Source organism: Dermacentor silvarum, unplaced genomic scaffold, assembly GCF_013339745.2.
Source record: "Dermacentor silvarum isolate Dsil-2018 unplaced genomic scaffold, BIME_Dsil_1.4 Seq973, whole genome shotgun sequence".
Lineage (NCBI taxonomy): Eukaryota > Metazoa > Arthropoda > Arachnida > Ixodida > Ixodidae > Dermacentor > Dermacentor silvarum.
In genome coordinates, this window is record NW_023607041.1 from 15,214 (window position 1) to 37,765 (window position 22,552).

The following is a 22,552-nucleotide window of genomic DNA, read 5'->3' on the forward strand; positions in this document are numbered from 1 at the left end:
CAAGTGCAGTGTTAGGTGGGGTATGCTTATCACACAAAGACCTGCAAGCTCGTAAGGTGCATTTATTTACAAAGCTCGTGGACTAAGTAACAATGCTGCTTTTAAACATGAGGTGCTCGACTTGACGGGCCATTGCGCCGTTTGCTGTTGCACTGCGAAGGCTTAGGGTTCGCATTCCAACATTCAAAGAAAGACCATTTAAAGAGCAGGTGTCCCCCGCTACACCGGCCAACAGGACATATATATCCCAGGAAGGGTTGCATCTTTCTTGCTGTGTCAGATGAAATATTCTGCAGAAAAAAGAAAAGAAGATGCGCAAGCAAATATTCAAAATTGACCTTCAATATACTAAAGGTATGGGGTGCTTGCTAGGACAAGATACTGTTGAAATAACATACAAGTACGAAAGAGTAGGGACACAGGCACGTGAAAACTTTCAAGAAGTTTATTTCAATGTTGGCAATATAAGATATTGCCACACACGCGCAATGCGACAGAGTAATCAAACGAAAAAAAAACTAGAACGCTGAAATATAGGCAAAATGATTGCGTCACCGCAACATGCGTTCTAATAACTATGCTGGAACCAAACAAAGAAATCGACATATAGTTTACGCATGTATTATCTTTGGAGGCTATATAAAAAGGTTCCATCAGGTCTCTGGCAGTATTATCCTTGCTTCATTCAAAGCGTATTTATCCCCCTAACTCTCGGGGCACTCATGCAAACTCGCAATGTGCAGGCAAATGCGCAATGCCGTTGTTTGGTGTCGAAATTTATGTCCCTTGCACCATCATTTATCAGCGTTCATTATTCCCGATATAACTTCGGGAGATCAAAATTCTTGGAACGACACAAATATTCACCATCACAAGCGTTAAATATTATCTCCAGAGGTAAAGAATACGTAAGCAATAGGCCTGTTTATTTATTTGGTAGCAACCGGAGGTAGCTGGTGCAGCAGGTTGTAGTGACACAATCAAGTTCCATATATTTTTGACCGGTGTTTTATACAGTGAATTCGCGCTGCCTCATTCACAAATATGGTAACAGTGTTATGTTGACTATTCTAACTGAAATAAAGTTAGTTCAAAGTTTGCGCTGGCCTTTTCTTTTACTGTGTTGTGCTCATCTGTTTCGTAGGCGAAGTATCTTTTTCCACGCATAATTTCACCTGCGTGTTTTTTCACTTGTGCGATTTTGTTAAGATGCGAACCCTATTGCAGGAATGAGATACAGCACGGTGATAATCAAAATATACACTTCTTAAGGCGTCAAGCCAACGTAAAAGATATAGAATAAACGACAATATATATTATTTAAATTTATCTTTCTCGTTCGATGAATCACTACTACATAGCTGTTTTCCTTGTTCAGTGGTCGACAGCAATGCTACGGCTACGCGCATACATGCTGCTATCAGTCTTCTGCTGTGGTGTTCTCACTCCTTGCTGTAGCAAGTGAAGCAAGGGGCCGGCCGAAGGCCAGCAATAAACCTATGACGGCTTCGGTCGTCTTCAATCTATTGGTGCCACGCTCGTTACGGTACCCTGCTAGACAGTGCACGGGTAGCACGGGTACCATAATTTTCGCGGTAAAAAATACATTAAAATATGGGGTTTACGTGCCAAAACCCGATCTGATTATGAGGCATGCCATAGTGGGGGACTCCGGAGGTAGCTGGTCGTTTGGCGTGCCTCATAATCAGATCGTGGGGGACTCCGGAAACTACCGGGCCATGCACTGAGGATGACCAGTGTTGTCGGCCCCAGGACCAGCTGACTGTTCCACGTTAATGATCGCGTGACCAAGGTTCGCTACCTCGCAGACACCGGTGCCGAATTTTGCGTTATTCCACCTACGTTGACAGATCATCGCTGACGTGACCATTCTACGCCTTCACTCACCACCGTCAATGGCTCAACCATTAAAACGTACGGTCAACGATCGGTAAGTCTGGACATTGGGCGGAAGCAGAAATTTCGGTGGTCTTTTCTTGTAGCTGACGTACGAGTTCCCATCATAGGCGCTGACTTTTTTCTGGCATTTCAAGGTATTCGTTGACGTCAAACAACATCGTCTCATCGACATAGAAGCCGACTCAAGTGTACAAGGCATCTTATGGAACGTTCCACCTCTACAGCTCCTCCACACGCACTCCAGTGTTCCAACTCCGTGGTAAGCAGCTCTTGCGGAATTCCCTTACCTTTTCCTTCAATGCTTCACTGAACACCTGTCATACATAAAGTGACGCACGACATCGTCACGAAAGGCCCACCGGTTCCGCACGACCTCGTCGCTAGCACCAGACCGCCTGAAGATTGCTCGCCAAGAATTTGAGCACAGTTTGAACTTGGTTTTTGCGGCCCTCATCAAGCCCGTGGTCCTCAGCGCTCCACATGGTGCCCAAAAAGGGTGGTGATTGGAGACTTTGCGGTGATTATAGCGCTTTCAATAAAGTAACCATTCCTGACCGATACCTGATTCCACATATGCAGGATTTCACTGCAGCTTTTCACACAGTGTTGCCAGGTTTGGCTATATATAGCCAAATTGGGCCACAGAAAAACATTTTGGCGTCAACTTGGACGAGTTGGCTATGTGGCTATATTTGGGCTACTGAAAATCTGTGACTTGGCTTTGTTTTGGCTATAAGTGGCGCCCTAATCAATGTGCCAGAGGTCGCTCTGATCGAGCAGAACAAATCTCGATAGCTATGTTTTAGCTGGCTGAGCCGGCAGCGCGGTTGTGCGTGTGTGGGTGCGCAAAATGGCTGCCTACCTCCCCCCTCCCCGTCTGCGCCGTTGTCTGAGCCGTGGATTTGATCTTTGATGCACTTAAACTTACACCCCGCTTCACCGTCAGACACCGATCCCCAGGCATCAGGATGAGCTTGGGAGTAGAGGGTTTTCAGAGTACACTGTACTAACATGGCTATGTCATAAAGGGAGAGCGACAAAATAGGGTCGAGCAATCGTGGGGCCTACATGAAGAAGGGAAGCACGGGTAGAATACAAGCTCCAGTGTCTTCATGGCCATGGCTTCTGGGTAAGTATCACACGGGGCACAGCTTTCGACCTGCTTCACATTTCTCACGCTAAGCTTTATTGCCATTTTCCTTTTCCTGCGAGATGAATTTTTGTTCGTGCTTAGATTCGAGATTCATTGATAGATTGGACTTAAGATCGCATCCTCCTCGAGAGAGAGAGAATGAGAGGGACCATGGGGAAGTGCCAGTATGCGAGAAAGTATAAATAATGGGAGCAAGACCCCGAGCGGAAGGCGGGTCCTGGTGATTTCTTATAGATGGTTTGCTCGTAACGTCACAGATGCAGGTACTCATTGTGATAATATCTAAACATGTTTGCCATGAAGATATCAGTGCACTACGTCGCGTGAACATCACCCACTGTGTTAGCTTAGCAGGTGAGGTGCCCTGCTGCTGGCACAAGGACGCGGGTTTGAATCCCGGCCATGGCAGCCGCATTTCGATCGAGGCGAAATGCAGGACACCCGTGTACTTAGATTTAGGTGCACGTTAAATAACCCCAGATGGTCAAAATTAATCCGGAGTCCACCACTGCGTCATGCGTCCTAATCATATCGTGGTTCAGGCACGTAGACCCCCCAGCAATTATATTAGCACATCAGCATAGTTTGCTTTATCACAGCAAGCGGTTTCACAGGATTACCACTGTTATTAATTTTACGTTTACCTTTGCTCTTTTTGCGCCGTCGTGGCTTTTACCATTTCGAGCTAGTTACGTTCGGACGTGCTCGTCGCCGAAACGACGGCGCGATTCTTACACTGTAGCGCCGTTTTGCGCAGCAATCTTTTAAAGCTTCGCTTACACCGATTCAGACAGTGAGTGGCATCTGTTTGTCACTTTTTTAAACGCATGTTCTTGCCGTGCTAGAGACTTAAGATGGCGGCCGGGTTGATGTAAGTGGACACTATATAGAGCATGTACCAGCTAACCCGGGCCAAGCCTACTAAAAAAGCGAGAAAACAGATAGGACAATGATACAGATAACACGAGATATCATAGCGCGAAAGACTTGTTTTGGCTCGTAAAGAAAGAAGCCTGGGCGCGTCACCGTCACAGACCGCTGGACAGCTGAACTTTTCTACACTTTAGGCAGAGGTCACTTGAGAGGTCGATGATGCCGAACATTATTTTGCGTTCACGACAGCTAAACGCAGAGTTCGAAGTTAATATTACTGCAAATAACTAAATTAATCAGTTAGTACTCTCTGTAAAATAAAACACTGTGGTTTGATCATCTGCAGCGATTCACTGGAACTTGATAGCTTCCGGGGACAACCAAAAAAATGTTCTGTATGCAAGCATGATGTCGCTGTTGTTGTGGTCAAGGGTAGACCGCCACCGCGGCACGGACATTTTGCTGCGACAGGTTGTGCAAAAAAGATAGCCGTAGTCGAATGTAAAAATGTTTACATGATCAAACTGCAAATACATATGGCTATGTTTCGCAACGAAATATTTTCCCTTTTTGTGTTTGGCTACATTTGGGCTACAATTTCTCTAGCTTTGGGCTACGCCGCCTCGTCCCACCTGTCTTCACGGCTGTACAATTCTGAGTATAACTGATTTGGTAAGAGCGTCTCACCAGAACAATTTCGAGCCCTCCGACATACCAAAGACTGATACCATCACTCCTTTTGGCGTGTTCGAGTACCATCCTGTGCCTTTCGGATTCCGCAACGCTGCCCAGACATTTCAGTGTTTTGTTGACGAAGTATTTCACGGCCTCACCTGTTGCTTCGTCTATTTCGATGATATCATTGTCTTCAGCGGCAGTACATCCGAAGACAAGAGTCACCTGCGCCAAATTTTCACGCGACTGCAGCAGTACGGTGTCGTTGCCAACGCCTCGAAGAGTGAATTCGGCGTCTCAGAGTTATTTTTCCTTGGCCATCGTGTCGACCGTCACGGTGTCCGACCGCTTCCCAGTCGCGTCACTGTCATTTCCGAATTTACACTACCGACAACAGTGAGGAAACTTCTGAGATTTTCAGGTTGATTGATGATTGAACTACTCTATTTTAAGAGGCAAGAAATATTACTGAAAGTTCCTGCCACGCTGCGCCACCATGTTGCAGCCACTTCATGACTTGTGGTGGCCACATCAGACCAAGTGTCCCTTTTTTGGACAGTTACTGCCACCAAAGCTTTAGAAGACATAAAGATCCGGCAGATCCCACGCCTTCTAGGAATCAATGTTATGCGAACCGGTGTGCGGGGAGCCTACCAAGTTAACGAAACGACCATGAGACCAGCAAGACGTAGGTGGCTCTTTCACGACCTACATGACACGCAGGTCACGACATTCATGTCATGAGTCCTCCGGAGTCCCTTCAGCTACAACTAAGAGACCTTAAGGCGAAAGCCTGACCATAACTTCTACTCATGACTATAACTTCAAAGCTATAAATCAACAAATCTATACAACTATATGACTATAAACAAAGCTATAAATCAACAATCTTCAAACTATAACATAACTTCAAAGCTCATGACTATAACTTCTACAGCCATTCTTTAGTGTTTCCATCCTTCACTTAGTACCCACGTCCGAACCTATTTCAGTGTTTTGTGTATTAATCTTTTTTCGCTGAGTCATTGTCATTTTTGCTCAGTCATGGTCATGACTATGATTTCTACCGTCATATTTTAGTGTTTCCTTCACTTAGTGCCCTCGTACGAACCCATTCTAGTGGTTTTTGAGTGTTAATCCTTTTTCGCAGAGTCATTGTCATTTATGCTGAGTCATGCTAAAGACTATGACTTCTACCAGTATCCGTTAGGTTTCATTCACTTAGTACCAACGTCCGAACCCATTTCAATGGTTTTAGTGTTAATCTTTCTCGCAAGGTCATTGTCATGACCTACATGACACGCATGTCATGTCATGACATATCTTTTATGTACGTCACATGATCTTGTCATAGTATGCCAATTTTGGTAATACCAAGTTAACGAAAAGACCCTGAGAGCACAAAGACGTAGGCGGCTAGATAGACACTGTCAAAGTAGCAAATGTTCGCCAAGAAATGCTTCGCATTTAAAAGTGAAACTGGCCAAGGTGACACTCCTTGCTCATTCTATACCCAATAGCCTCACCGCCGTTATGGTCGAGGCTTCGGGTGGGACTGTTGGTGCTCTCCTCCAATAGTAAGCCGCTGGCACATGGCAGCACTCTCTTTTTACTCTCAGAAGATGACGCCACAAGAGCGGCGCTACATCACTTTCGGCAGCGAGTTGCTGGCTATATACTATGCCATCAAACACTTTCGCCACCACTACTGACGAATCACAAGCCCCTAGCGCGCACCCTGAATTCAACAGCGACGTCTATTCCCCGTTAGCTTAGACATCTGGCGTACATATCTGAGTTTACCAGTGATTTGTCATGTCAACGCCAAGGACTGTGGACGATGCTATCTCGGCTGCACGTCGACTTGACCTCTGTAACTTAACCCCACGTGGTTCCACACCCTTTTCGACACGTTTCCACGATGGCCGCTGGGGAGCAGCCCATTGCGCTGGGCAGCGGCCCAGCGCGATGAAGACGATCTCCGTAGGCTCAGCGCCACTGCTACTTCACTCTTGCTTAAAGAAGTTTTTCGCCGAGCTTTTCGCCGAGCCTTTCTTGAGGCCCTACACTCCCTTTCACACCCCGAAACGAGAGGACGCAATGACAAGTAACCTATAAATGGGTTGCCGCCCCGTATGAACGCTGATGTTCGGAGCTAGCTATAATTGGCTAAAGTTTCTAGACACACAGTCGGCAGAATAGAAAGTTATCCACCTCCTGATGCCCGCTTCAGTCATATCCATATAGATATCGTTGGTCATTTGACTCCTCTGCAAGATCATAGATACATATTAACGTGCATCGACCATTTTACTCGTTGGCCCGAAGCTGTTCCGCTTAGGAACATTTCCGTAGAAATAGACACACAGGCTGTTGTCGAAGTCTGGGTCAGTCGATATGGCGTACTGTCTACTACAACAACCGACCGCGGTCGTCAATTTGAGTCGACACTTTTCCGTAACTTTGCAAAACATTTGGTACCACACACATTAAGACAACTGCCTACCATCCGGCGTCTAACGGAATGGTAGAACATTTCATCGAGAAGTAAAGACTGACCTAATGTTTTCCGACAATATGCCATGGACGGAACGACCGCGGCCTCCGCCTCGGCCTCCGCACTGCACTGAAGAACGACCTGCGCTACTCAACAGCAGAACTTTTTTTGGCACAACACTCCGCGTGTTCGGAGTGTTTTTATTGCGATAGCACTTATGGATACTCCAAGCGGAATTCTGCCGTCGGCGTCGTCGTCGCCGTCGCCGCGAGGTTCCGCATGAACTCCAACGGCGATGAAATCGTCGCCGAGCGCCGTATGCTGTATGTGCGAGTGAAAGCGCGCGAGGGCCTTGCGCTTTCACGGGGAACGAACACACGGCGGAGAGCAAACGCTACTTCCGTCGCGCGAAAGACCGTGGGGGCATGGGAGGGAGGGGAGGCGATGTTTAGCTGCGGCACCAAATGCGTATTAATGCGATAACACTTATGGACACTCCAAGCGGATTTCTGCCGTCGGCGTCGCCATCGCCGTGAGGTTCCGTATAAAGCCCAAGGGCAATAAAATCGCTGCCACGCGCCGTATGCGCGAGTGAAAGCGCGTGGGGGACGCGCGATATCAATGAGAGCGAACGCACGGCAGAAAGCAAACGCGACTTCCGTCGCGCGAAAGGCCGTGGGGGTATGGGAGTTAGGGAGGCGGGAAGATGCTGCGCTGCGGCACCAAATGCGTATCTTGCAACCGGGCGCAAGGTTAAATGGCCACTCTCCATGCGAAAGGGGAAAGCGGGAAGGCAGCGCAAGAGGGAGGGGGGCAGCTTCTGCTCTGCCAACAACGGCGCTTGTGCTTTGCGCGGCTGCGGCGGTCGCCCGCACCGTCTTTTAAAAGCAATCTCCACACGGCTCTGACCTTTGTATGCGCTGTGCATTCGCCGCGCAGTTTCCGTTGAAGCGATAGACCGTACGAACCTTCGCTCGCTGCGGTGGCTGCGCTTGCTGCCAGCGTTTTGACAGTGGTTGTCTGCGGTCATTGAGTGTGATCTATTCATGTTTGCTTGTTGCGCGCTGACACCACGCTTGTTAATTGAGTTAGTAAGTGAATGTGTCCCAGCTTATGTAGCCGATAAAACTACTATCTCTACTTTAAATAGCTCTCTACTAATTTGCTATCGCAATTGATGCTTTTTATGACATTTTTTGGTACACATTGATCCCCTGTACCCTTTGAAATCACCAACTACGCAAGCAAGCTTCCACCAACGATGTACACCATTGTTTCGCCACCTGTTCGCGCCAATCGTCAGGACGCGTTGTCAGCCCGCACCTCAGCGAAATCACGCACAACTTCATACGCCGAGACGCAGTCCATGCTCCGCTACAACCACCTTACGACGGCCACTTCATGGTACACAGCGTACGCCCAAACACATTACAGTGATGATCAACCGGCGCCAAGACACCGTATCGACTGGCCGTCTTAAACCGGCTCATAATCGATAAGCACACACACCACCCCAAACGCCTTCGAACCTACATATAGTCGTCATAGTGTGCGTTTTGCTACAGATACGACCATCATTTCTTCCTTTCGCCCCGCTCAGCAGCACCGTGGCTTCCTCACTATATAGTGTGAGGGCCCTGTAGCGTCTACGTTTCGGTGCGTCGGCTCGAAGGTAGTAGGGGATAGGGAGCCTACATGGAACGCCGTTTTAAAACGGCGTTGCATGTAGGCTCCCTAGTGGGGGTGAAATCGGGCGCGCGTGGTGGGCGGTTTGTTCCCCGATCGCCATGTTTTCGCCACTGTGAATTTTAAAATATTTATTAATATATAGAATGACTGATTGCGTCACTCCATTACCGACAAGTTCATTCCTATAGCCGTTTTGGCTGGCGTTGTGGTCCGCCGCCACCACCGACGGTTTCCGTCGCACACTGCCAGGCATGAGCAAACAAATACCCATTTCCCACTGCTATCGAACCCAAGCACTCTTCGCGGCAGCCAGCTTCTCTGCCGCGCATCACACCACCGCTTTCTAGCTGCTGCGGAAACATCTTATACACGCGTCATACAGGCCAGGAGTTGGGCCTGTGAGATGCTCGCAGCGTAGCGTCGATACGTGCACACTTTGCATTGCAGCTACATGTTATTGCAGCAGGTGGCACGCCATATAGTAGTTGCATAGGTAGCCGTACAAGGTAGATATAACCTTTATAACCACTCAATATAATAAACCTTTATAACCGCTACAAGCGTACCGCTCACCAACTGAGCTATCACAATGCGGCCTTCACACTCTGGCAAGCCGAGCGAAACTACAGCGTTTAAAGTTTTTGTATATGCTACTCCACAACTCATTTAAACTAAACTACTCAGACTTTTAAACCTTAAATCCACTCGCCAGACTCGACTGATGCACCCACATAGAATAGAAGAGTTTTCCTGCAATAATAACACGTTTTTGTTTTCATACTTCCCACAAGCTGTGCGTGAATGGAATGAACTGAACCCGTGTGTCACCGCGCAAACACCGTTTCCCAAATTTGTTGAGCTTGCCCAGAAAGCAGTCCTCTTTTACATATTGATATTATTTGCGTCTCTGTATGTGTTCCCACCTATCCTGTATTTTGTTAAGCCAGGATGCAGCTGTAAATATATGTGTCAAATTGTTCACCCACTCCTGTAATAACCCCATGGGGTTGACAGTATGTTGAAATAAATAAATAAGTTTTAGGAAGAAAAGAATTAGTGAGACCTATTCACATGAATAATGAATCAGGCTAGCTGACTGTTTGTCCCCACCACGTTTCAAAGAGGATGCGAAAAAATCATCGCCATCAGCATACAGCAGCAGCAGCATCGAATCGTGTCACTTGTCACGCGATGGCAGATGCGCGCCACGTAGCGTCTATACGTGCAAAATGTGCATTGCATTCGCGTTGTTTTCCATCAGGTGTCCAAAATGTCGCAGTTGCATCCTATGAAGAGATCTGATGTGTGCGCCGCGTAGACTCGGTACCTGAGCTTACTCTTCGGTAACGTTATGGCGCCTCCTCGCAAGGTACGAACCACTGCTGAAAAGGCGAATTGTACAGCTACGTGCGCGGCGGCAGCCAGGAAACATTGGGCTTAGCACCGCTGTGCAGAGAGCAGCACAAGTCACAGCTCGCCGTCGACGGCGCACAGTTTAGTCCGTTCTCATGAAACGATGCACAGACTTCGCCGCGATGACCCTCGAGTGCGTTCAGCTGGAAATGGAGCTCCTATGGAACCGCTCCTCTAACTTAGACTGTGACTGTGCTGCGTGGTCCACGCAGATCTGTGACTTTCGTAAGTAAGCTTGTCGTAAGAGGGCTATGCCAAATTGTAAATAATATGTTTTGCGAATTCCACTCGAAATCTTCATAACGGCCTATTTACAAAACATTATCCGCAATACTGACGAAGTGGTGTACACTTGTTCGTGAAAATGTAACTGATGAGGAGAAAGAAAATGTAATGCAAAAATACGAACATACAGTGCATTCTTCGTCTCCTTGCTGGACAGTCACCTTATGTACAGAGTTATCACAGGTTTGCTTGCATCCCACCCGGATCTGTAAAAAAAAAGATTTGGTTTTAAATATACAACAAGCCAATCGCTGCACCAATAAAACAGTTTGGTTGCTGCCTTTCCTCATGATTCGAGCATCAGATGTTTCCAATTGAATTAGCATTCTTGACATAACGCCTACATACATTTACATATCACATTGTTTATATAATTTAAGAATAAAATTGGGTTTGAGTGAATACGGCACGCATTGCCAAATCCTGACAACGAGCTTACCACTGTCGTTGAAAAGAAGAGTGTACAATCATTGCATTCTACCGGTGCTAATATATGGGCAGAAACTTGGAGTTCACAAGAATCTGGAGAACAAGTTAAGGACCGCAAAACGACCGCATAAATGTTAGGCCTAACGTTAAGAGACAGGAAGATAGCGTGTGGATCAGAGAGCAAATGGGGATAGCCAATATTCTAGCTGACATTAAAAGGAAAAAATGGAGCTGGGCAGTTCGTGTAACGCGTAGGATGGATAACCGGTGGCCCATTAGAGTTATAGAATGGATACCCAGAGAAGGGAAGCGCAGTTGAGGACGGCAGAAAACTAGTGGGTGATGAAGTTAAAATTTGCAGGCACAATTTGGAATCAGCTAGCGCAAGACAAGAGTAATTGGAGTAATTGGAGATCACAAGGAGGCCTTCGTCCTGCAGTGGACATAAATTTAGGATAATGATGACCTAACGCCACTTTATACACGAGGCGATCAGGTTCTAGTGATCATAAAAATATTCTAGTTCATCTAACCCTCTTCTGTTCTGGTATACTTTGGACAATAATCCTACATGAAATTTCTGCCAATGATGATTATTTGTTACATGACATTATTAGGAATAAACCATTATTATTGGCACTTACAGAATACCCTGGCCTCTTCAATTGAGAATCTGTAGTCAGAATAATTGCGCAAATTCCAGCATAGTCAAACTTAGCATCTTTTTATTTTGAGGCATAGCGGATGCTATTAGTATCCTTTTATTAAGAAATAAAGGCACATGAAAGCTGCGTATCGCAGGGACAAGCAAATTCAACACGAGCATTCAGTAGCAGACTTGTAATAAAAAATGCTGCGGTTGCCTTGCGCTGTTACAATAGGTTTATGTGAAGCTTTGTCAGTGTTAGTGAAGAACGCTGTTTCGGCTCAGCGGTAATTTTTAACCAGAGACAACAAAAGCCAGACGGACACATTTCCCCTGGGAAGCACCTCGCTCAAGAGTAGTCCTTTGCTTTCGGTCATGCACATGCCACACTGAGGCGACATGGAGATGACTTCGACGCAACCACAACATATGAAGGGCGATGATGACATGGCGACATGGTACACTAGGACAAAGGCCAAATGATGATGATGATGTGCAGTGAGGACGATGTAATGGCGAATACAGTGTGACGAGAAAGGTATGACCATAACGGGATGACGAAAGTGAAATTACTAGACAGAAGGACGACGATGGATATTACGACGGTGACGTCAATGTGCTGGAGCTCTCGAGCGCACTTATGTGCATCCACTTGGCGTCACGGGTCTCCTCGATTCGCGCTATATGCGGTGTTTATCTGCTAATATGTCCGGTAGCGGCTAATTGTCCAAGACTATAGCCAGTAACATGCCACATTGTTCTATCCAAGTATCGGGTGGCTCAGGCGATTAAACTAACCTTACTTTAGTCCCAGATTTAGTGCCTTTCTCACAGATCACCCGCCTTGCGCTGGTGTCGACTAGTTCTCCTGCCACGGCGCGAGCCGCTGATCAGCACCCCTGCCACCGTAATGAAGTACCTTAGAAATTTTTTGCCGTCGCTCAGCACCATTCCTCTTGCGCTCGTGCCTACCGATGGAGGCTCCATCAGGCGCAAGAACCCGCAGGCTGTCCAGAAGGAATTTAAGACCGTTGCATTTACCGTTGCAATCGTCTTGTAAACAGCGACAGAATTCAACCTTAATCAGTCATTGCCACGTTTGCGGGAACAACATTTCCGTCAGAATTAAATGTGTGGCCTCTTGTTTTCCTTGTAGAACTACTCGCGTCGCGTCCCATCCAATGTCAGAATTGTTGGCAATTCGGGCACCGCGAAGAAGAATGTAACTCAAGCTTGCGTTGCCGCACCTGCGCAGATGGTCATCCCTCAAATGAATGCTCCGCCCAATCTCAAAAGTGCTACCTCTGTGGAGGAACACACCCAGCAGACTCTTCGAACTGCACAGCTCGAGCTCAACATATACAAATTCTCGAATAATCGACCACCGTCCCTGCTCCCGAAGAGGCGCATTTGCAGCTGTTAAAGACGGGGCCTTCGGATATTTTGGTGTTACAGCGCACAACTATCCTATCACAGATATTAATATCTCGCAAGAAACTGACTCTTCTCTGGAAAACTATGGATAAAATTATATCCGGCCTATCCGAATGCTTAGCGCGAATCATTTGCAGTCAGATGGTGCAAATAATGGAGGCCACCAAGGCACCGCTGCAATCCTCAGTACCTAAAGCCACACCACGAATGTCTAGCGGCGAGGTATAGGCGCCTTCTGCATCCATAGTCCAGCCGACGGACGCTACTACGCCAGTCCAACCAAGTTAGGACGAGTCCTCTAATTCAGACTCCGTTATTGTCATTATTTATTATTTATTTGATTTGAAAACATATACACAGGAAAGAGAAAGCGAGAAGCAAAGGCTGGCAACTGCCACCAGAAGGGGCACAACGCCTGCCTACTCTTCGGAAAGGACGAGAGAAACATAGAAGGAAAGATAGGAAGGAGTGTTATTGTCAAAGATATGCAAATTGACGCTCGATCTCACAAACACATAGGATCCCAAATTTCTGCGCTGAGGAAAACAAAAAATAAAGAAAGGGTCAACCATCGCCTATTGTTAAAGAAAGCATCCTAAATAAGGCAGTTTCCTCTGCTGTGCGATCAAAACCATTCAACAGTTAAAAGTATTGCAGTAGAACTGCCGCTCTTATTCTCAACATTAACAGATTTGTCTTACCTTCCCTATTCAACTTCACTCAGATGTTATACTTCAGGAAACGTAGCTTTCATATCAGAAAAAAATTCATTTGAGAGCTTTCGGTCTTTCCAATCAGATCAAAACTCGCGAGGTTAAGGATTATTGGTGCTTGTTTCAGTTAAAATTTGTCACAGGGAAACATTATTTTGAAACCATGGACTCCGACTGCTACATTTTGGCAATAGATTTATGTCGCCCTCTCCCTCTCCCGCGTGCTCCTGCCCGCTTGGCTGTATATTGAAAACCATCTGCGGTGGGGGCGGAGTCCTTCCCCACCTGCGCTGTGTTTTCGGGGCTTATAGCACGCGTCGATGCGAGTGGCGGGACGAAAGTCAATTCTCCCGCTCCTGCTGTCATGCTTAGTCACTACAGCGTTTTGAGAGCGAGTTCCTGCGGTCATCAAGAAACATGCGTTCATATTTGCTTGAGCGCGCGGGACACCAGAAATTTAGATAGTATGTCTGTGTTTAGATGTTTATGCAGTGGATAAAATTACTATCCTTAATTCGTATAGTTGCCAACAAATTTGCTGTCTTAATTAAAGCTTCACATTTCTAAATACTTTTTTGCTAAATATGAAAACTGAAGTGTTTATCAGCAGGCTGCGCTACCTTATACCTCCGTGAAGCTTCTATCTACATAGGTCTGGCCTTGTGCCATCACATTATCCTCATTCTGTAATGAAGCGGAGTAAACAAAGCATTTTTTGGAGGTTGTAGCCCTTTTAATGTAATAAAAAATATAATTTAAATTCCGCTTCGAAATATCGGCCAAGGTTTATTTGTGCCTGTGATCCATGTTTGAGATCCTCTATAATGTTCCACCACAGAAATGTTGCTTGGCGATTCAAATTACCTGATCGAATCTAATCGATGACCATGCTAGACTGATCGTTCCCCGTCCCCACCACAGTTTCATGATAAAGCGAAGCTTTATATGTCTACCAAAATTGTGTATGGGTAGGCGAAATCGCCTGTGTACGGAAAATTATCATCATCAGCAGTGGCTCGAGCGTCCGTCTTCTCCCGCAGCTGGCTCGTTGGCGCCGCTCGTGTTGCTCTCGTGCTCGTGCTAGGCACGCGCTCTTTCCACGGCTCCCGCGTTCGTCGTCGTCGTCGTCTTCTTCCACACATGGCTGCGTTGCCGCTCATCATTCCAGCATAGAATTTCACTTTTCTGTCGTCGTAATGGGGGAGGCCGCGTTTACGGGGGTATGAGCCATTGCTTAAGGGGGTATGAGCCATTCATTCTTTTACGTAAAAATTTAATTTTGAAGCCATTATTCTCGAAGAAGTGCAAGCAGCTATGGTGCGCGAATGCTGCTAACCGCGCCGCCGAGAAAACTCGAGACTTCGAACGCAAGCGACAACGGAGGATTGCGGGCATACCGTCAGTGACATCATTCCCTCCGTTTTAGCCGAACGTGTGTGTAACCGACAATGGAGTCATCAAAACTTATTGAACCCTCGCGATTAACCCGTTACATACCGGGGCCGCACGTTTCAGCTTCGCTGATGAACTATCTTCACGGAGTGGTAGGGCCGACGAGCTTTATTTATTTATTTAGCTATGATTACCTTTTTTTTCTTTTAGTTCATGATTTTCTTCTTTTTTTGCTGTAACAAAAATCGACTTTTATGTTCCAACATAGATTTATTAATCTTTGGTTTAGCCACCCAAATTACCCAATTCATGCGCGATCTCTTGCATGTGGTATGCGCAATAATCCCCAGGACAACAAAGCAGCAAACAGCATTCGAGACAGTGATGGTGCATGATTCGCTTTGCAAGTATAGCCCGTGATTATTACTTATGAGTGTATGGTAAGTACAGTGATGTTTGACATTTGTAAGCCTCTGTAGCCCCGATAGTCCCTAGGTTTACACATGGCATTGCCCTATTCAGCAAAAATGGGAACGAATTACAACACAGTTGAGTACCTTAAACGAGAAAGTGTCAGAGTGGGGTTGAAAATTACTATGCAGAAGACAAAGATAATGTTCAATAGCCTGGCAAGGTAACAAGAATTCAGAATTGCCAGTCAGCCTTTAGAGTCTATAAATGAGTGCGTTTATCTAGGTGATTTACTCACATCGGACCATGACCACGAGATCGAAATTTACAGAAGAATAAAATTCGATTGAAATGCATACGGCAGAGATTGCAAAATCCTGACTGGGAGCTTACCACTATTGTTGAAAATAAAAGTGTACAATCATTGCATTTTACCGGTGCTAACATATGGGGCAGAAACTTGGAGTTCACAAAGAATCTGGAGAACAAGTTAAGGACGCACAAAGAGCGATGCAACTAAACATGTTCGGCCTAACTTTAAAAGACACGAGAGCGGTGTGGATCAGAGAGAAAACGGGGATAGGCGATATTCTAGTTGACATTATGCTGAAAAATGGAGCTGGGCAGGCATGCAATGCGTAGGACGGATAACCAGTGGAACAGATACGAAGAGAGAAAAGCTCAGTCGAGGACGGCAGAAAACTAGGTGGGCTGATGAAGATAATAAATTTGCAGACGTAAGTTGGAATCAGCTTGCGCAAGACAGGGTAATTGGAGATCACAGGTACCGTCCTGCAGTGGACATAAATATATGGCTGATGATGATGATAGTCTCTAAATCTCGTTGCCCGAGATTCTGAGAATACAAAACTCACTTTTAAATTTCTTCGCTGCTAAACTGTCAGTTACAAATTATGTATTTATGTCAGTTACAAATTTTGTCAGTTACAAAGTTACAACAGATGTTGCTCATTATTTCATAGTGGGCATGCCTAGAAAAAATTATTTTCTACAAAGAGCACTTCCGCAGCTGAATAAACCATGGAAAATTTAAAGTGATGACATGTTCCTGTATTTAGGAAATCACAACCAAGATTCAAGGAGCAGGTGTTCCTGTGATCCTGCATTCAGTAAACTCGGGAGGAGAGCTCAAACAAAGCAGCTGTCCAACTGCGTAATGACTTCGCGCGGTCCGAGGAGTAAATGCATTACGAAAAAGGCACGAGTTTGTTCTTGTTCGTGAATTTCAGAGTCATTCAAGAAATTGATGCAAGGACTGTTGGACGGTGGGCTCTATCAGGTGTGCGTCATAAAGTGCATTTTATAGAATTCGTGTCCAACACTTGCAACCTAGAATTAATAAAAATAATAATAGCTGGAACATACTATAAATTTGTTTGTTTTGGAACATGCCCAAAACCTGCTGATTAGCGCCTTGCTCAATAAATACATAATCATAATTTCAACTATTGTGCAAGAAGGATTTACTCTAAGCAATTTTATTAAATGCGATGAAAAAACGTATTCTTAACTTCGACACTGCTTTATTTTTTTTTTTTTTATCTATTTATTTGCTTATTCCCATTGTTTCCATCATTCATTCATTAACTCACTTCCCTATTCATTTATGCTTGTATCTTGTTAATAACCAGAACACTCCTTAGATCTCTATTCAAGGAAAGAAGCATTGAACAATCAAAACAAAACACAAACCGGCTTTCCATGCGTGTGAGCCACATTGGACTGCAGTCAGCTGTAATACAGAGAAAGCAGAAAGTGGTGATAATATTATTATTGTTTATATCTACGTTTCTAGGCTCAACGCTTGCCGCTGTAGAAAAAAAAGGTACACGCAATACAGGATAAAAAGTGAAGAATTCAAAATACCCGAAAATATAAAATATGGAAGTGCGCAGTGAGGGCAGCGAAGAAGAGATAATAAAAGTGGAAATTATAATAAATGAAATATAGTACGAATACAATCGTGTGCCAATATTACAAATCTACGTTACAGATTACTATGCGGGTCTCAAAAATCTTCAGTTCGCAGGCAAGTTCGCAAAACCTCTTTCCACACCAGTCGTCTCAATGTTTAACTAAAGGTGGGAATAGAAGTGTTTCTTAAACAAAAATTAAACAAGTATGCCTCATCACGTCTACACGCACTCCCAATTTCCGCATCTATAAGACGTTGCATTCTATTTGGGCATCCTCTAGAAAATAAATGTCATCTACGTACAATAGCCTACAGCACGCTACTCCAGCATATCTCGGTGAGGAAGCCTCCGATGTCTCCCAATCAAAATAGAATCACAAAATATATAATGCCTTATTTTATTACAACGAAGCTGTTATAGGCTAGGTTCCGGGAGATCGCTTCTAGCAATGAAAGTAAATATATTGACAAACAAACTTTATTCAAACATCACATAATGCTTAGGAGCGCGGACACAAAGCCTTGAACCGGCTTTATTGGCCCTATAAATGGCACACAGCGAGAAAGCGCGATCTCACTAAATTGGTTACAGATTCGCAGTACGTATGTATGAACAGTAGAGGAGGAGGAATAAACTCTATCTAAAGAAATCAGCTGACGGTGAAATCGTCCGAGGTGGGCGGCGTCCCTACTGCAGGATGCCGTGGGCCTGAGCCAACAGCTTGGCTATGCTCACCAGGCGATGCTAGTCTTCATGGTTGGGGCTTGCCAGCTGTGTCTCCCACAGTTCGACGGTTGATCCGGAGATGCGTGGTGTCGTAGGGTGTTGCCTACATTCCCATACCGTGAGGTAGAGGATATTGCGCACAGAGCAGAGGGCGCACTTGTAAGTATAGCTAGTAGGATACATGGCGTGTAGGACGGTGCCATGCGGGAAAGTGCCAGTCTGCAGTTTGCGCAATATCGCCGCCTCCTTACTTGTTAGCTTGGCATACGGGGGTGGGTAGATCCTCCTACCCAGTCTGTAGTGGCTCACGATATCGGCGTATCTTTTACAGCGTAAGCTGTGGGGCTCCTTCAATAGCCGTTTCGGTTCGCGATGGTGTCCGCTGCCTCGCCTCCGCCGAAGGTGTCCGGTGACCGTAGCCGCTATCACCGGAATGCGAAAAAAGTATTCGGCTCCCTCCTGGATCGAACCCGGGCCCGCTCCGCGGGAGTCAGATACTCTACGACCGGCCCAAGCACTTGTTATTAGGTAGCAGGAAAATGCCCTATAAACGCACCCTAGGCAGCGCGCTGGTGCAGACGAGATCCGGTCCGGAGCCTTTCACAGTATGGTGGTGCCATCTAGTTGAGGCGCCTGCAAGCGTAGAGCTACGTGCGCGGCTACAACAGGCATCATCGGGCTCTGCAGGCTGCTGTGCAGAGACCATTACAAGCCCCAGCTCGCCGTCGACGCCGGGCGGACAGCTCAATCGTTCTCGTGAAACCGGGGCAAAGAGACTTTACCGCGAAAACCCGTTGTGCGTGGTGCCGAAATTAGAGCTACTCTTGAGCCACTCCACCAGCTTTAGCTGTGACTGTGCTGCAGTGCCGCGCAGGCCTGTGACTTTTCGGGACGCTTTTGTGTGGGTCTATCGGGGCTCGTGAATCGGTGGGCTGCGTGGAGATGTGATCTCGGGCAGCGGCGTTAGCCGCTACATTACCGCCAGTGACTCTGTCCCGGGGCCCAGACAATGCATAGTCTTAAAAAATGTGTAGATTCTCGAGGATGCTCAGGGCTGTTTGGAATGCGGTGTTTTGCTAATTTCTACGTGCTTTTCGTCAGTCTAGATGGCTGTGACATCATCTCTCTCGCTTGCCGTAGTGGCAGCCAGGGCTATCGGCCATCTTACGCGTAGTAGATGTCTGAAGTGTTTATCGAGGCCGTGCTAACTCGTCCCGTAGCTCTTGATCACGTCGATAGCGTGGGCCGCTCGGTTCTTGTACTTTGACGCGTCGGTGTATCTCATTGATCCTTTTTTGTCATTCGTAGTCCTTACGTACAGCTTCTACTCGCTTGCCTCCTTTCTGTGCTGTAGTCAGGGTGCATGTTTCTCGGGATGCTGGCCACCATGATCTTCTCCCTCAGGGGAAGAGGAACCTGCTGTTTTCTGGATTCATATACCACTGGGTAGCCCGGTCGGCTTAGCGTCTCCTTGCCCATGCTGGTGAGCTGGAGTCACCTATCTGATTGTCTGTGGGCCTTTACTAGTTCTTCCCAAGTATTGTGGATGCGCAGGCTGAGTAGCTTCTCGTGTATCTCGTTGGTGGAAGCCCCAGTCCCAGCTTTTAGGTCTTTCGTATTAGCATGTTCAGTGGTCTCTCTCGCTGTTCTTGATACCCAGGTACGGGGTGTAGTAAGTGACTTTGCTGATTATCTGGACATTTATTAATCGGATCGTGTCCTGTCTTTCAGTCCGTGCTTTCTGTTGCTCACTCTTCGCACCAAGTGCGCGACTTGGCTAACTGTCGCTGCAGCTTTTTAAGGCGGCGAGCCCGGCACCATCCTTCTTGAAAGTGAGGCCCAGGATGCGGAGTACGTCCACCTTGGGTATGTTGACTTCGTGCAGGGTCAATCTTGGGTCTGGTGTCTCTGGGGAGGCCACCCTCTCATACTTTTTTTGGGGGATTAGGAGTTCCGACTTTTCCGGGGCGCATGATAGGCTGCATCGGTGTAGATAACGCTCGGTCCTCTCGATGGCTTCCTGCAGGGCGTCTTGCTGTTCACCCGCGGATCTCGTGCACGTCCACACGGTCAGGTTGTCTGCGCACATTGCACTGCGGATACCCCTGATGCTCTTCAAGAGGTTCGGCAATCCCTCATCGCTATATTGAACCAATGGGGAGATCACCGACCCCTAGGGGTTCCTTCCTGCGGTATTTGAATCTTGTCGGTTCGTAGGTTCCCCGGGCCTATGGTCGCCGTTCTACCCGTCGGGAAGTCCCGGACGTAAGTTCTAAACGTCCGCCGTCCGCAGTTGGTATGTTGTAGGCTGTTTAGCACTGCTTCGTTGAGACGTTGTCGAATTCACAATTGACATCGTGGCGTGGCACTCTTGTGGTGTGTTCTGACTTCTTCTTTTAGCTGAATTAGGATGTCCAGGGTGGAGAGGTTAGGCCGGAAACCGGACATACTGTTCGGCAGGTGCCCCCCTTCTTCCAGGTAGGGCGAGAGTCGAATATGGACCATGTGCTCGAAGAGTTTCCCCGCGCACTACGTGATGGAGATCGGGCGCAGGTTGTGTAGCTGATTGGCTTGCCAGGCTTCGGGATCATCGTTAAGTCCGCGTGCTTCCAGGAAGCGGGTCTCCCAGCTTTCATTGCTGTACCATACTGCTGTACCGACTGCTGTACCGACTGCTTTCACTGCTGTACCGACGAGCTCTCCGTTGGCTCGTCGTCCAGGTTACGGAGGGTCTTGTTAATTTTGTCCCGGCTGGGCGTCGTGTTTCTCGTGAGGATTCTTAAGGCTGCCACTACCTCCGACTTGGTGGTCTAGATACGAATGGGTTCCCCCTCGTACTCCGGAAGAAACAGCAAATATTGATTATTGTCTAGCACACCAAGTAAGACAATCATAATAAATTTGTAAACAATGACAAATATCAGGTTGCACAGAATAACATGAACAACAAGAATAAGCTCACTAATAAAGTTAGAAAACAGTGTTAGTAGATCAAGATGCAAGATATACTTAAATATGGGTAATATGAGCACAAAAATAGAAATAGTCACTTTTCCAGATTCAATGTTGCGTGTACAGTAGCATATCAGATTTTTGTAAGAATCACAAGTATCTTGTGCGCAAAATTTTGAACGATATTTTTTACGCTGTTTTCGCTGTCCACAAATTCGGCCCTATATCTATAGACGCCCATTCCCTATCGTTACTGACCACCACGCATCATGCTGGTTGGTGAATCTCCGTTACCCGAGTGGTCAGCTGGCGCATTTGGCTCTTCGACTGCACGAGTACGACTTCCTACAAGTCAAGCCTTCCTTCAAGTATTGACGTCGCCACGCAGACGCAGATTGTCTCTCCTGTCTTCCTGTGACGATGAGATGTGACGAAACCAATTTTTATGAATGTATTGCTCCCATTTTTTCGACGTTCCCAGACTCGATGACTTTCAGGGCCGAGCAAGAAAATGATATTGCCTTGGAACCACTATTTGTTGTTGCATCGTGTCCGGGAGCTAACGGTAGATTTTGTGTCCGTGATGAGCTGCTTTAGAAGACCAGTTATTCGGCTAAAGGCGCATGTGATGAGTACTCGCGCCGATGGGCTGTCTCTAATTACTGTCGCCTTTGAAGGACTGCTAACATTTACTGGTCGTTAACTAAGCTGGACGGCGTCGGCCGCGCGCGCAGGAGCCACGAAGGAAGTTCATTCTTTGGGATCCGTTTCGAGACTAGTCTATTGTGCAGTAGTAAATGACTAGAGTGGGGAAAGGAAAGGTGGAAAGAGACAGGAAGACAGACAGACAAATAACTTTATTGATGGTCCTGATGAACCGCGTTAGGGTATCTCCCTTCTCAGGAAGTCCCCGTAGCCGTCGCGGGCCGCACCCACGTCGGCGTCGGAAGATCGGGTTGTTCCGCCCTGTCGCAGGCCTCTGCACAGCCTGTAGTTGCTCTGAGAGGTCGCCGCTCTTAAGGGCTGCATTTCAGTCCGTTAGAGTGGTAAGCAATGAGCTGCGTATCACAAGGACGTTTATCTAGGTCAATTACTCACAGGGGACCCTGATCATAAGAAGAAATTTACTGAAGAATAAAAGTGGGTTGGAGTGGATGCGGCAGGCATTGCCAAATACTGACTGGGAGATTACCACTGTCGTTGAAAAGAAAAGTGCACAATCATTGCATTCTACCGGTGCTAACATATGGGGCAGAAACTTGGAGGTTAACAAAGAATCACGAGAACAAGTCAAGGACCGCACAAAGAGTGATGGAACTAAAAATGTTCAGCCTAACTTTAAAAGACCGGGAGAGAGCGGTGTGGATCAGAGAGCAAAATAGGATAGGCGATATTCTAGTTGACATT

The 22,552-nt window shown here is 46.7% G+C and overlaps 1 long non-coding RNA gene across 1 annotated transcript in view; it reads right to left on the reverse strand.

Annotated features, from left to right (window-relative positions):
• Positions 1 to 214: 214 nt before the first annotated feature.
• The window catches only part of LOC125942060 (uncharacterized), a 36,441-nt gene continuing 14,103 nt past the window's right edge, over positions 215 to 22,552 (reverse strand). The window contains exons 2-4 of the long non-coding RNA XR_007464761.1: positions 17,244 to 17,283; positions 10,634 to 10,711; positions 215 to 290 (exon numbers count right to left, since the gene is read on the reverse strand). This is a non-coding gene — a long non-coding RNA (uncharacterized LOC125942060). The remainder of the gene's footprint in view (positions 291 to 10,633; positions 10,712 to 17,243; positions 17,284 to 22,552) is intronic.